Source organism: Dermacentor andersoni, chromosome 1 (assembly GCF_023375885.2).
Source record: "Dermacentor andersoni chromosome 1, qqDerAnde1_hic_scaffold, whole genome shotgun sequence".
NCBI lineage: Eukaryota > Metazoa > Arthropoda > Arachnida > Ixodida > Ixodidae > Dermacentor > Dermacentor andersoni.
In genome coordinates this window covers 23,060,046-23,076,251 of record NC_092814.1, presented here as the reverse complement: position 1 = coordinate 23,076,251, position 16,206 = coordinate 23,060,046, and the positions used below count along the sequence as shown (strand labels likewise).

Here is a 16,206-nt window from a genome sequence, read left to right as displayed (position 1 = left end):
CTTAGTTTTTATTATATATACATTTCCTTGAACTTCGTATCACAAAGTACAAAGTACACACTTTTGGACCAAACAAATCTATTAAAGGACTCTATCATATGTTATTAGGAAAAAACACGCAATTTTTTCATTTAAGATATATTTTTCTACAAAACCGCAGAGTGGCGCTACTGCAGTATTTGTTTGGTCGACACACCACGTTGGTTGTAGTGAATGCTCCTTGCAGTAAGGTGGTATTTGAGTTATATTTTAGAAGTGCCTAGACAAAACGTGCTCCTTGTCGTGTGCAGTAACCATCCCAAACCCTCCGGACTCGTGTAACGCCATTAGTTCGCCGTGTGTTTCGAGCGATCAACCAGTGTCGTCAGTGAGTGCCCTAGTACAGCGCCCGTCCGAGCTGCCTTTGTTCTGCCGAGCTGCCTGCCCGCGCTCTCGTGAAAAGTCTGGTACTGGGGCTTAGAATTGTAGTGTTTGGAAGACTGTTGAAGGTTGTGCTTTTGTGGAGCTGGAATTCATCGGAAGTTCTACAGTGCTTGCGCCAGAGAAACGTCGGTGCCTCTGCACCTGTTAGACGAAGGAGCGTTTGCCAAGTCTTGAAAGGTAAGCAAGTTTGGCGCTTGCGCGCATTCTTGAAGCTTATGATTTACGTAATGAGCGTTGTGTAACTAGCTAGAGCAAAGCGCTTTCCTATCGTATGTTAGCCATGTTGCTGTGCACATTTAGCAAGCAATTTCACGAAAGCTTCCTCTGATGTTACAGCGTACTTGCATTCTGCTACCCGCCTTGATTGCTATGCCTGAATAGGCACACAATTATGAAAACACATTGAAAGTTGGTGTTCGTTCGGTAGTTTCCTGACAAGAAGTTATTCGCTATATAGGCATTCCCGCAAGTACAGTACATGTGTAATGTATGCGTCGATGTATCATGGGCTTCGCGCGTTGACACACGATTGCTATGTTTGACGCTTAAGCAGATAGAAGCTTGTATGAAGATTTTTGTATGTATATAGTTCGGTTTGGAAGTCCGCGTCGCGAGAACCTGTGTGTATTGTTTATGTTCTTGAGTGTCTTCGCGTATTTGTCTTCTATGTTACAGAGCGGATATAGGCCGATATTACAATAACGAGGTGCATTTTTAATCTAGACATTTCAATCAGACGCCGGCCTTTAAGAAAGACAGACCAACCAAATCTTAATAACGAAATGTCAGCTCTTGCAATCGTAGGTTACGGCAGTGCGTAATAATTTAAAGACTGCGATTTTGTAGTGATACTTACCCCTCGATTCTATATCACTCTTCTCGCCCACCGCTAACGGCCGGCAGCTGCAGTACGTAGCACGGGCCGGGGCGTCGGTCAGCCCACTAACGAATAGCGAAAAGGAATACCATCGCTACAAAATCGCGGTCTTTAAATTATTAAGCAAATATTGTGCACAATGAGATGTTATAAACACACCTTGCATGTACATGAAAAAAAGGTTTACAACAGAGATGACATATATGCATGGGCACATATATGTGTCAATAAAATACTCGAGCGTCTTTCTGCCTACAGAAAAAGAAGTTATGTCTCCTTGAGGGCATGGCTGCTTGTACTAATGAACCTCTAAGGGAAGGTTTTCTCTAATCCCTATTTTTGATATCTAAATGCTTATGTGGCATGTACAAACTGCTTGCATCAATTTCTCATTGGGATGAGCTGTCTAAAATTTAATTTTCAGTAATAATTGCAATAATTAACTCATTTCACCTGTCTTCTAATGACTAAAGTTCTATGCTTCTACCTTGACAAACCTTTTGTGAAATTAGTTTGATGAGGCCCAATATACAGGGCTTTCTAAATTGAAGGTATCAGTACCTATTAAAGACTATGCTAACTATGAAAATGCTGCTTGTGTATGTGGTTTATTCACTCTGTCAGACAAAATCTTTACACCCAAGTGCAGTCAGTAAATTGAAAACTGCATGTCTGCAAGGGGAAGTCAGAATTGTATTTGAAGACAATTGCACCTTGTTTGATAGTTCTCGAGCACTTGTGCGCCACCCCTTGACACAGAGTGAGATCTGGTGCTGTTTTAGTGATTAGCAGACATTGAAAGCTTCAAGCCTCATTGAGTATTGGGCCAAGCTGTGCTCGATTAGTGACGCACCAGATCTCACTCTGTGTCAAGGGGTGGCACACATTTGCTTAGTTCTAGGCAGATGCATGACTTTCTTTCGCATTGAAGTTCCCAATACTTTCTAGTCTTACGTAAAAGTACACAGCTCAGTACAATGCATGTATGGTATACGTAAGGCTGCTTTGTTCTTTAAACCGAATCAACGAGAAGCAGCAACTTCCGTTTTTGCAAACCTTACCCTACTTCCTAACCATTCCTTGATCAAACGTGTATAAAATGAATCTGTGTTTGTTGTATTCTTTCACAGGTAGACATCGGTGACGGTGTATACGTTGAAAAGGGCATGCTGAAGAGGCTGTGCCTGGATGCTAACAACTCAGGCTTTCACTTCGCGGAGGGCCTCCTTAAAGCTCCTTTTTCAATAGAAGACGTTGAAGGGAGGTCCTTCTTTGGGCGGCTGTCAAATGCCTTCCACAGAAGGATCCGTTGGATTCCAAGAAGGTCAACACCATAGTAGGTATGTGTGTCACAAAGAAGCATCTTAATATTCTTAGTGCAGTTTTCAACAAAACTCCTTTCATGGCAATTTCAGTGCTATCTTAGGGTATACTCCTTTCTTTCCTGCTAAAATAGCTATTAACCTGATTATAATAGCATACTATAATGCAAGCTTTGCCACCATAACTAGAGAATTGTCATTACTGTTCGCATATGTATTTTTGTGATAAAGGCCCTGGTCATATGATTGCACTGATAATATAATTTCCTGTCTTGTGGAAAGCTAACATGTTCGGTAACAAGCTCACTTTGACAATGTCTGCCTGCACAGCAAAGGCATTTTCTAATCTTGCTGTAGAACGTCCGTAATGCCTGTTCAACTGCTTACATGTTGCTTGTATCATTTCGTGGTTCTTAAGTGCAACACAAAAGTCATCGAGGAAGCCATGTCATCGTCATGATTCTCATGTAACATTCATTGTTAACCGCCGTTCTTGCGCCCACCCCTCATGTAATGTCCCGCCAGGGACCCTTGAGGTTCAAATAAATAAATAAATAAATAAATAAATAAATAAATAAACTCTTCTATGTACCTGTGCCCAAGCAAAGCTGCAGCACTGTTATGACTGGCACCTTGCCTTTCCTAAGATAATTCACACATGAAACTTCCATGTACTGGTCACAATACGAATATTGAAGTTCATTAAACTGAAGTTGATTTACAGCTTTTGTTTGTAGATGACAATTGGTATGATAGAGTTTATGTGTCGTGCATCTGTTGGTGGGTTACGCACATCCATCACGCTCCCAGCTTTAATGCACTAATTCAGTCATTTCATGCATTTTTAGGACTTTGCACAAAACAGGTGGAGATGTTTAGAGCTCACAGGGTTGAAAGCTTGTCTCTTGTGCACTTCCTTTTTAAGAAACAGATGCATGGTGTGTTGCAATGTCACTGTAGCAAAACTAATATATTGCCTTTTCTCTTCTCTTTTCTAGACTACACAACGCAACATTTCAGCCTACTTCCAGGGCAGCTGGAGAACTCGACCTCCTTATTAGCCCGGGGATATTAAATGGATGTGTTCAAGCACAAATGGAAACCTGTCTTCTTCTGTTGCATGCCACACCTAGCGACTTGGCAATCACTATTCGCCACAGACAGATAGTTGACAGGATGTTACTAACAAGTCGTTAGGATATATAAAGGTGGTTAATAAATAGTCGCTGCACAGTTTTTAGGAAGCAAATAAAAATTTTATTCAGAGATAATCAAAGCTTATTTTTGCAATATATAATTGCAAAAGTAATTACCTCTGAATAAAATTTTTATGTACTTCCTAAAAACTGTGAAGCGACTATTTATTAACCACCTTTATACATCCTAACGACTTCCTAGTAACATCCTGTCAACTATCTGTGGCGAATAGTCGACAGGATGTTACTAGCAAGTTGTTAGGATGTATAAAGGTGGTCAGTAAATAGTCGCTTCACAGTTGACACTTTCTAACGACATAAGATAATAAGCAGTCGGTAAGAATTCTATCGACATTTTATATCTATACTTTCAATTCAATATCGGTGGCCAATAGTCGGTAGGAGGTTACTAGGAAGTTGTTACGGTGTCTAAAGACGGTTTATAGAATGTCGATAGGTTCTAGTAACATTTGTCTAAAGACGGTTTATAAAATGTTACTAAAAATTTTTGTAGGGGTGTTTCTTTTTGCTGATACGTTAAAGGTCACGAGCTGTCTTGGACTGCGTCCGTTGGCGTCCATTTGCTCCTTTCGCTTCTCCCAGCCAGCGCCGCGACTTGTCCCCCGGGGCCTCGCTCGGGGCGCCTTTCTAATTGGCGGGCCCCTAATGCCCCCCCGGGGAACTGCTCGCGCGCCGCTATCCTCACTTTTTCTTGATGCAATCTAATTGACTTTTGACAGTTTTTTTCCGGTACCGTGCCCGGTAACGACTGCTGGGGGACTGCAGCGCCGCCGGCGCGCCATTAATAATGCGCCAGTGACAGCGCGGGCCGCGCGCGAGCCAAAAAACAGTGCCGCTGGACCCCGGGGCGCGGGCCTCCTCCTCGGCCACTAATGGCCGCCGCCGATTAGCGTCTTGGCCTTCATTTGTTTTGCCGTTGAGAAATGGAACGGCGCGCGATCCTCTCGAGGCCGCTAATGCCAGCGCCGAGGAGGCGACCGCACTGCAGATCCTGCGGTGCGCCGCACTGCAGGTCCCCACACGTCTTCTCGCGCTCGGCTCCGGTTCTTGAGCTGGGCGAAGCCGCATCCCTCCCGCGATGCACCAGAAAGAAACCCAAGCAGAACACGCGCACCGTTTACACGTGTTGTCGGTGGAGCGCACCACGCGTCTTGTCGACTTGGTGCAAAAGTGGCCCAACGGATGGCAAGAAAGTTCCCAGTCCTCCCTTTCACAACGGTGGCGCATATCCGCGTCAGCCATGGCAACAAAAAGAACCAACAGGCGTACGAAAAAGGCGGCATGACAGTTGCGACAGCGGTTGAGTTTCAGTGTGCTCCAAGTACGTCGATGAACAAGCCAACCACAAGTTCCACGAAGCCGGGCAGCTTCTTCCGAGAAGTCCTTACTCAGATTGTCTCAGCGAATACCGTGCCCTTTGTAAGACAAAAAGGCTATCCTCCCTGAGCGAGTACGCACCGGTGCGCACTGACATGTCATGTGACGCGTTGCTGGGTATAAACTGTGACGTCCAGTCTCGAACTATAGCAGCGCGACAAATCTTGAGCTGGCTGACGTGGCCAAGTTTTCTGCGCACTGGCAGCTGCAGGCTCCGCCTGCGTCGAAGGTGTCGTGCGACGAGCTTGTGTGTTGTCTAGTTTAGCCGGGATGACACTGCGGGCACGTGTGGGGATACTCGCGCGATCTCCATATGAGGCATGCACCAACGGCACTGTTTACCTTTGTCATATCTGGTGAAGAGCGATTAAACATTTTCGCAATCACCGGAGTGGTAACACGCACATCAGGATATCAGGCCACAAGGGAGACAAAGGAAGATTATGATTTTACCGAAGGGTATGATTTACCGAATTGATTGATAAACAACTTTGATGAGGCTGCAAAAATGTGGAAAGTGTGGTTCGATGGTATCGTGTAAGCAAACAAACTAGGTGACTTTGTTCGCGAAAGTGTCTTTTTCTTTAACTTACTCTACGCGTGTGCAAGCTTCCTAATTTTTCGCTGCTACTATCGCTGCAGCAGAAGCCCAAATATAAATAATCGCTAGAACAGTGCTTTTCAGCCTATGCATTTAAGGAAGTTAGCGAAATAAGTCGCTTCGGATAAAGAGGCCTCTGTCGACCACGGCACACAAGAAGCGGTAAGTGCCACGCAGTGTGCCTGCGCGTAAAACAAGCGAGCTTTTCAATGGGCGTACTTTGCTTTGGCCCGCGGTTGCCGATCACGAGCGCACAAACACCGTCGCTCGGGTACCCATTGCGGCGCAGCTTTTTATTGCGACTAAACTCGAGGCGCGTTTTGGGCGTCGGCAGCGTGCCGTCACGGCCTCCTCCGCGAGCTTGGTTAGGTGCCCAGAAACGCGAGGGACGTGCTTTCCTGTAAAAAAACAGGGCAAGTGGACGCACCACCACGCTCTGCAGCGAGGCCAGGCACGAGCTGCAAACACACGCGTTCCAGCTTTGTGTACACACCGGTCTGAGTGGACCGCAGCCGTGAAGCGGCCTCGTGCACCGTCGAGGTGCGCATCGTGTGCGTCGTGTCCACATTGTCACGTCTGAGGAGCGTCAGCTCAACGCTAAACATCACCTTCAATGCTTCGCCCTGCCAAAAGCTGGGCTTGCTGGTTATTCGTGACTAGAGCAAACAAGGCGGGACGTGCACAGCGCAGGACAGTCGGGGCTCAAGAGCATTGGCAAGACATGCTGCAAGTGTCCACACTTTGAAACATCGCATCAGCCCCTTATCAAGCGCGTTAGTACATCGACACATATCCTAGTGTACCCAGCCTAGCTCACCAACAAAACTTTGCAGTCGTCAAAATCATTTGTTTCTTCCCCACATGATGTTCAAAACTAGGTTTTCTGTGATGTTAAACTGAGGAATAATATTTTTGCTTCGTTGCTTGCCATTCAGTCATCACAGTACAAAACTGCTCCGGACTAGCGACTTGCGGTGATATCATTCATTCATTCATTCATTCATTCAATCTTTATTTACAACATATTTTACAAAATACAAAAGCATTACTGGACCCATAGCTATTGGCTATTCCCGGGTCCATAGTCAACTTAGGGTATACAACGTAGCACGCGAGTAAACAAAAACAGTAGACATAATACATAATAGTAATAATACCATACATAACTCAGACATGAAGGTAAATATAAACTCAGTGTTCGTTTATCCGGTCACCTGGTCTGACATCTGGTCTGTCATGGTGAGGAGGCGTCAATGGTGGGCTTTGTAAGCTTTGCGTCTTTCTTTTATGCACGAGTGCGATGTAGTGACGATTCCAACACCTGACAAAACCACATAACACGAACCACCTTTGCAGGCTGACGTTTGTTTCAAACAAAAGTTTGCCCCCTTTCTCTCCCCCCCCCCCTCCTGAGGGGAGGAAGGACGCAGCGGAGTTTGCGAGGCCTCCCCAAAGCGCACACCCTGCAGAGAGCCTGGCGCCTGGCCGGGGTACACCTGTACCCATTTTTACCAGTGGGTGTCCGGCGGTGGTTTTCGAACAAACTACGTCCGGCAGCGGAGTAGGACGCCTTGACCGTTAAACCTGGTGAATTTAATTGCTGCGGTCTTATTGTCATGTGTGGACGTGACATCAGCTCTGACAGGCGTGCCGCGTACTGACTGCTTCCACCGATCTTTTCTTGGGAGGTTTTCCAAAAGAGTGGAGTTCATAAGCATTCCACGATGAAGACATAAAATAAATTCATTAACAAACCAAGTTAGTGACCTTACTATTTGGCTTTATGCGTCGGATCCTTGCTCACAAGGAAATACAAAATAAATGAAAAATTTTCGCTTGAACAGAGCGCACGACGTAACTGACGTGCCAACTTCCGTCGCTTCCCTTTGGAAAACCCGCAGTGGCTTATGTTATAGCGGTTTCGGATAGATGCGCATAGACACCTTTGTAGATCAGTTAATGTATGGCAGCCTGACAATTCACATTGTCAGCGTGCACAGATATTCGCCACCACCGAAGCTGCTTGCCAAACAACGTGCTGTGGAGTCATTGACTCCTATATATATATATATATATATATATATATAGCTTCTCCGTGAACGGCACGAGATTTCTGGAGCAGTGAAATTTAAGCAACAGCTCGTAAAAGCGGAAAGGCTGACTCGGCAAACTATGGCGTCTCACCGCATTGTCGCCGTCCAGTGACCGATCAGTGCTTACAGCGGTGACATGCACTTTTGTTTAACATCTGAAGCCACTTCGTAGAATATTTCTTCAGAGAACGGAGCGCAGGCAGTGCGATTTTTTTTTTCAAGCTACGAAATTATTGTCTGTCATTGCGCTATCAGTCTTATATGCACGTTTCAAGATATGTTTTTCCCGCGACGGTGGATGTTGAATGTTGCACATTCGAGAGCCAGTTCCGCGATGGCACAGCACCGTGCCCATCTTGTGCCAGTATGGAAATGCATACATAGCACTGCGTTGCCGCGGATAGCAGCTCAATCGGAAATTCGCAGGCAGCGCTCCATAGTGCGAAAGAGGTGCAAAATAAAGGAAAATTGCTCGCAGACTCGTTGTTTCAAAGGACGCATAAACATGGCAAGGAGAAAGGATGGCACTTTCCGTTGAAAGCACGAGTATGGAGAAGAAATAAAAAATGAGCTCACAAGGGAGGTCTAGCGACGAGGTGCTTACCACCCGTGCGAGGCGAGAGAAGAGCTCTCATCTGTCTGCTGCAGTGTCGCGTGGTGTGAAGACCTCCCTAGACGCTCTTACCCCACCTCATTTTTCCCCGAGGGCTCGGGGAAGGCGCGCAAATCGAATCGCCCTACCGAGGCAGCGGCAACGGGGAGTTTTGATCTTACAAACCTCGGGTCGAGGCATTCCACTTGGAACGAAACTCGCCCCACTATGCCCCTGCTCTTTTTCTCCGTGAATCACTAGGTTGTGTGTGTATTCTTCTTTCTTGCCCTTTCTTTCCTAACGTGATATTTTCAAGTGTGACACGCCTTAAGCCTCTCCTTTCGACTCCAAGCTGAAAATATAGCTGAAAACGATGCAACAATATCAAAATGAGAATAGAAAACACCAAGTCATCATGTGCCTCAGTCGTGAAGAGTTGGGCGCTTTCGTGTGAGTTTATTACCAGGGCTGCGCAGTAACGTGTACATCGCCCCTTTTTTCTTTCCCGCTCCCCAAAGAAAGAGGAGAAAAGAAAAACATTCTACTCACAAGCAACGTAGCATTCTTCTCCACTATGCTGACGGGGCTTGTTGACATGTGTGGTGCAAAATAAAAGAGATAGACAGTCGTGTTCCCATTTATACGAACCTGGGAACAAAGAAAACTGTGAAATTATGTGCTACAAACAAAGATCTGGCTATTCTAGAACGTCTCAGCACTCCAACTCGACTCGAGGAAGCAGCGATGACGACGATTTACTCGCATCCCCTTTAAAACGGGTGGTGACGAAGCGCCGCCCCTCGGCCGAAGTCGTAACTGCTCTGCACTGACGCTCCACGGCGATTCGTAAAAGCGCAGCGTCTTTTTCAGTTCAGGGGCGGCGCTGTGCTCAAATCGGTTGACTCGTTTGATAATACGGTGGTTAGGGTAGTCGCTACACAAAGCGACAGTAATGGGCCCAAAGTTAGCAGGGTTCAGCAGCGTGCCTGGTGGAAGAGGCCGCTAGCCCCGTAGTTTTTCCTGAAGGAAAGAGCATGCAAGACGGGAAATTAGAGAGTTAGAGACACAGACAGGTTTAATGATACGAAATGCAGAAAGGTCGGCCTGAGCAACATTCCTCTAGCCAGCTACTCTGTTCTGGGAGAAAGGGAAGAGGGAAAGAAAGAAGGAAGAAAAGGTGCATGATGGGTGGAGACGACGAGGAAAGATGTACAGCATATAGTAAACTATTTAGACTACTTAAAGTCTACAGTCAAGGCTTGTGCTTTTTAAAAAATCAAGTAAGGCCTGGATAGCCTTAAAACTCGATTTAACGTCTGTCCAAGGGAGTAAAATAACGTCCTCTGACAGAGGTGGGCTGCCAAGGTGTGTAAGGGCATTGTTCAACTTCGGACGTTCTTCCACGTAATGAGGGCAGTCACACAGCATATGAGTCTCTTTCACATTGCACAGTCTGGAGACTCACTGCGTCGCATGAGGTGCACTTGCCCATCGCGAGAGAGTTACAGCAATACCATATATGCGGAAAAGCGTCTCGCACGGTAGAAATCTTTCTGTGTGGCAAAGCAGATTGTTATTGCGCGGCTGACACCTATAGAACTCTGCACTGTGCGCCGTGCATGCACAATGGGGGGCACTGTAGACACTTGCTCTCGTCCTGCCGAAATCGTCTGGGAACTGTTGCATAGCTTGGAAAAAGGCGGTTAAACGCATGAAGCTAGTTCACACATATAGCACACAACACTTGGCTGAAGAATAGACGCAGAGGGACGCTACTACTAGTGCTCATCTGTTCAGTGAACGGTGTACACATGCGCGAAAGTAGTGCTGTGGTATTCACAAAAGCCGTGCGAGGTTTACTTCCTTTTTTGGTTTCCGGGGTGCACTGACGACTGTTCTGTGGCCAATGCGCCCACAAGCATGTTTCCATTTAATGTTTATTTCGGCCGAGCAGTTCAGCGTGTTGTAACCATTCGATAGGGTAAATGTTTCCTTGATAAGCATTCGTATTTTGTCTTCGATTCGCACTGTTGCAAATATGCTCGACGCGCTTAGCAAGCATAAATTGTAGCAGCATTCTTGAATACTGCAAACTTACGCTTTTCACAAGGAGTAGGTTGTACAAATAAATATACTTAGTATCATGCAAACACCACAAATTTCACACAAGGTATGTCTAAAAATTTGTTTACGCGCTTTGTGTAACTACAGGAACAATGTCGAGCAATAATGGCATTTTATATCAGTGTTAATACATTTATTCAGAAACCACTGAACATACAAAACACAGAAGTAACTGCTGATGCGTTTCATGCAACATTTCGAGCACGTGTTCCTCAAAGAAACGTGCACATTGCTTCGTCGGTTTAAGGACAAGTAAGAAGAGCCCGCAATATAACTAGCACGTGGCAACAGCCACAGGTGAAAACCGGGCTGTGTTACATCGACGAGCGAGCGTCTGCGCGTGTGCTATATCTGACGTGCGCGCTTTTTAGCGGCGCTATTTAGTTTCTTGCGCAGCACTTCCGGTTCGCCGCCTTCAAAATCAAAATAAATGAAAATTCAAAATAAATCAGAGAAAAACACTACAATACAAATTTAATGCGTTTCATTAAGATATATCAGAGCGCAAGTTTAGTTGCGAGTTACTGAAGTGCATGAAATAATTCGAATTAATTAGAAATCACTGACTACCGAACACCAAAGCACAGAATCGTAGAGATTAGAGACCCGCCACGTGAGCGCGACTTTGGCGAATTTCCTGGAAACCCGGAAGTAGAAAGCGGAAGTAATGACGTCACTGATGATGTCCAACACAAGAAGGTGGCATGATATTTACCCGGGTAATTAATGGCAAACAGTTGCCTGGCATCATGGAGGAAGGAAGCTGAGGAGAGGCCCTACCTCCTTCGCGCGGTAGGAGTAAACTGTGGAGGAAATGACGTAGTGGCTTGTCGTTTTTTTTTTTTTGCTGTTTTTTTTTCTTTAGCGGCCACAATGCCGGCTTTGTTATGCTTCTGTGCGCTGACACGTGCTGCTGCGTAGGTTTCGTACCGCGGCAAAAACGCTGTGCGGGCAGGTTTGCGTTGGTCACCGTGTTTTGTTGCGCTGTGTTATCTGTACCGTGCTCTCCCGGATGTTGCTGTGGCCAGGTGGGACAGGAGGAACTAAAGTTCGCGAAATTAATGCAACGCTGTACGCAATGTACCGCGCTACGGCAATGGCAACGGAAGAATCCGCGGGAAATTTTGCCCTCTTTGGCGGAATCATGCTAACGTGCCATCGCAGGCCGAAACCGATGCGTTCCAGAATCTGTACAATGAAGGCCTTGCAGGTCAGTGATTCCTGCTTTTGACAGCGCGTATTGCATTTGCGGCACGTAGAGCGTACGTTATGAATGTATAGTTCATGTTCAGTACAACTTGCTTTTGTGAATATTAAAACAGATGTTGCTTAACTGTTGCTTGCTCCTCGCAGTACTCGCGACAGCATGAAGTCTTTTAAGCAGAGCGCGTTCGAGCTTCATGGGGCACACCTGCAGAGGTGTGCCTCAATACACGTGCTGATAGAGCGTTACGCAGAATATGTGCATTTTGCTGCCCTCGGCACCGTGCGCCGGCCAGCCGACCCTTCATCCTGGAAGATCGGAAAGAAGCGGCTGCTTTGACTCAAGGAACGAATCCTCCCTACCGCGGAGAACACCACACGCGCTTGTCGAGGTCAGACGTGCCTAAACACTGCTCCACGGCACGTACTTCGGCCCGAACCGCCGCCCCCAGCCGGGGGCCCCCGAGGCACCGCGAGCGGCACGGCTCGCCTCGAAACCCCGGTGACTCCGGCTCCCCAGCTCCGGCGAGACGCTCGGCCGCCGCGACGGCGAAAACTGCCGGTCGCTGCTATCTCGAGTGCGCACGACTACACCAACGCCTTCATACAGCATGGAGGTTCAGGTGCAAGGTACCGACATGGACCCGAGCCAGTACGACCCTCGGGACTGGACCCAAGTCCTGAGAACACAGGCGAATCACCGGAAAACCAGAAAAGCGACCCAAGGTCCAAGCGCCGATCCTACCGGTCGGGAATCGCAGAGTCAGTCGCGGGAAACGCGGGATACCGCCACAACTCCCGCACCACACAGCTCCTCGACGCATCTACGCGTGCTCCGTGCAGCTGCACAAAAGATCAAGAAACTGCCGGCTCTTCCCCCAGACGAATATAAAGTCGTCTTCCGCTCCCAGGGAGGCCTTGACCTGACGATGCTCCAGCCACGCTACCTCCTCACCGCTCTCATGCAGGCCGCTTCACTGACCGACCCATCTACGCTGACACTTCGAATTCACCCGGTCAATAACACCTGCATAGTGTCTGCGGCGAATCAAGATGACGCTCTCAAGCTTGTGCAACTCCAGCACATCATCTACGACCAACGTGAGTATGCCATGGCGGCATATATCGCACCCCCTGATGGCTCAGTTAGGGGAGTTATCACGAATGCCTACTGGCAAGAATCGCCGCAAGAGCTTCTAGCAGACTTGATCGCCCGCAACCCCTACGCTACTATACTAGATGCTCGACGGATGGGACTCACACGCTCGATACTTATCACCTTCGGTCAAGCCATCGTCCCCCGAAAAATTGTTTATGGCGGAGGACTGCATCTGTGCACGCCTTACACACCAAGGGTCGAGACCTGTAGCAACTGCCGGACCATAGGCCACCGCACGGATGTCTGTATCCAACCTAGGACACACAAGTGCCCCAGATGCGGCGAGTCACACCCGAAAGAACCAAATCCAACATGCACTCCCGTCTGCATCATTTGCCAAGGCCCGCACTTGTCCGGAACCCGGGAATGCGAGCACCGCCACCTCCACAGGACAACGAAGCCTACCCCCGAACGCGAAGCACGATCCCGGCGACAAGACGACCACCACTCACCGCGCAGTACAGGATCCGAACGCCCGGAACCATCTGCCGGCCAACAAACAGGGCGCTCTAAGAGCTCGGACCGACCGACATGGGCGGACAAGCTGAAGACGCCCAACGTGAACACAAAACTGGCAAGCAACACCCCGCATACCCCGGACCCCCGCGACCAGGAGCTTCGGGCTCTGCGTGTGGAGGTAAGCCGCCTCACAACACTTTTAACACACAACCCCGTTCCCCCCTCCACACCCCAGCATCCCTCCCCAGAGCGAATCCTCCCACCCACTGTAGAATCACCCACCGCACCAGCCATACCCGCCTCACCCCCCCATAAAAAGAAACGCACATCGGACTCGCATGCCGATTATCAGGCTGATCTCAAAGACTTGGAATCCAAATTTGACGCCAAATTGGTAGCTCTGGAGACGCGCCTCGAAACCAAGTTCACAACACTCGCCGAACAGCTATCTTCTCGCCTTGAGCAACAGATGGACACACTTTTCACACGCTTAAGCCTAACTCTCGAACGTACTTTTGCACAATTTGAGACGCGCCTTCAGAGGCTAGAAACAAATACCAGCTCTTCACAGGAGGTTTCCCCTACCTCCATCCTACACCTACCTACTCCTCCTATTCCACTACCACCACGAGAACCTATCCTCGCCCCACCCACGCTCCAATATGGCGGGCCGGGATAATTCTACCCACCTATCACTAATTCAATGGAACTGCCACGGCTTTCGGGGCAAGCGCGCGCCGCTGCAGCTCTTAATACCTACCCTCCCTGCCGTACCTAAGATCCTTTTGTTACAGGACACACAACACCAAGCCAAACTTCCCAGTTACCACGCAGTACACTCAGACACCACCGCCAACCCTCGGGTATCCACACTGATACATCGCACTATTACCTACCAAGAACACACAATCACCTCCGCCACTCCGTATGTCCTCATTGAAATCATCCCCACGAAACTTAATACACCTCCGATCTTTATTGCCAACATATACCACACCCCACGCCAAGCTATGACCACTCTCGATACTCTACTCCATAAAATTAATAGCATCGCGGGCCGAAATCCCCTACTCATAGGAGGCGACCTTAACTCTCAGCATACAGACTGGGGTTATCGGTACACCACAGCACGGGGTCGCAGGCTTTGGACTACTGTCCAAGACCTGCGCCTTACTACACATAACAACTTTCACACACCAACCCGCATTGGCAACAGTGTAACCATGGATACTAGTCCGGACCTTACACTTAGCCGTTGCCTCAAAGGTATCTCGTGGTCACGAACGCAACACACACTCGGAAGCGACCATTACATGATAGCCATCCAAATACCTCACACACAACACAGCCCTCGACTCCTCACCCACAATCTTATCAAATGGGATGCAATCCGGTCCGCACGACAAGAACACCCAGACACCCCGATACAAGATATTGATCAGTGGGTCGCATCTCTCCTAAACGATATAACCGCACACGCACAACACATTACCACGTCACCCGACACCCCAACACTGGACACGCGCCTAGCCCACCTCTGGGAGGCACACCACAGCATCCTAGAGAGATGGAAAAGCCAAAGACATAACAGAAAGCTAAAACGAAGACTGGCCACGCTACAGACACAAATCGCTGCACACGCCGAGGAGCTGTGCCGTTCCAACTGGGGTCAGGTGTGCAACAGTATATCTGGCAACCTCTCTACCAAGAACGCATGGCAACTCCTACGGCATCTTGTTGACCCCACACACTCGCGCACAGCATCACAACATCACATCACACGCCTCATCCACAACTCCACGCTCTCCCCCGACACCCTTCTGGACCAACTCCGGACAGAACACACGGCACCCGGCACCTCCCCCCCTCTACCACCCTACACAGGAGCCGCGAATGAGGCCCTTGACACCGATATTTCGGAACAAGAGGTCCGCATGGCCCTGCAAAACATCCGCACAAGCTCTGCACCGGGAAAGGACAAAATAACAAACTCTATGCTCCGTAACCTGGATGATCAATCTATCACACAGATTACAGAATATTTTAATCAATGCTGGAGAGAGGGCACCCTGCCACAGTCCTGGCGCCATGCCAAAATTATCTTCATCGCGAAACAGAACAAACCCCACACCATATCAAACCTCCGCCCCATATCACTCACATCATGTCTCGGGAAGCTTCTGGAGCATGTTGCTTTAAACAGACTCAATCAGCATATGCACGACCACAACCTATATCCGCACAGCATGGTGGGCTTCCGCCCAGGTCTCTCCGCCCAAGATGCAATGCTTCAATTGACGCACGACATCTTTGACCCTCTCATCCCCGCTCATACTAAAGCCGTCTTGGCCCTGGACTTGTCCAAGGCCTTTGATCGCGTAGAACACCAAGCGATCATGGCGGCTCTCTCCCCCCTCAATGTAGGCACCCGCATGTACGCGTACATACAAGCGTTCCTCTCGGGACGTACGGCCGAGGTTCATATGGGCTCCCATGCGTCCCCTCCGTACACCCTCAGCGGAGTGGGTACTCCGCAAGGTTCTGTCCTTTCCCCTTTTCTCTTCAATTCCACACTCATTCCCTTAGCCCATGCTCTTCAAAATATCCCTCACCTTCACCACACCCTCTATGCAGATGACGTCACTCTGTGGACCACCCACGGCAGTGATGGTGACATAGAGGAAACCTTACAAACCGCTGCAAACATCACACAACAGCACGCACAAAGCATTGGTCTCTCCTGTTCCCCGGAAAAGTCT

The 16,206-nt window shown here is 48.4% G+C and overlaps 1 long non-coding RNA gene across 1 annotated transcript; it reads left to right on the top strand.

The window, feature by feature from the left end:
• Nucleotides 1-164: 164 nt before the first annotated feature.
• Nucleotides 165-3,792, top strand: LOC140215198 (uncharacterized). The gene is made up of 3 exons (XR_011892140.1): nt 165-600; nt 2,431-2,640; nt 3,621-3,792. It is a non-coding gene; the product is annotated as an uncharacterized lncRNA (long non-coding RNA).
• The last annotated feature ends 12,414 nt before the right edge of the window (nt 3,793-16,206 follow it).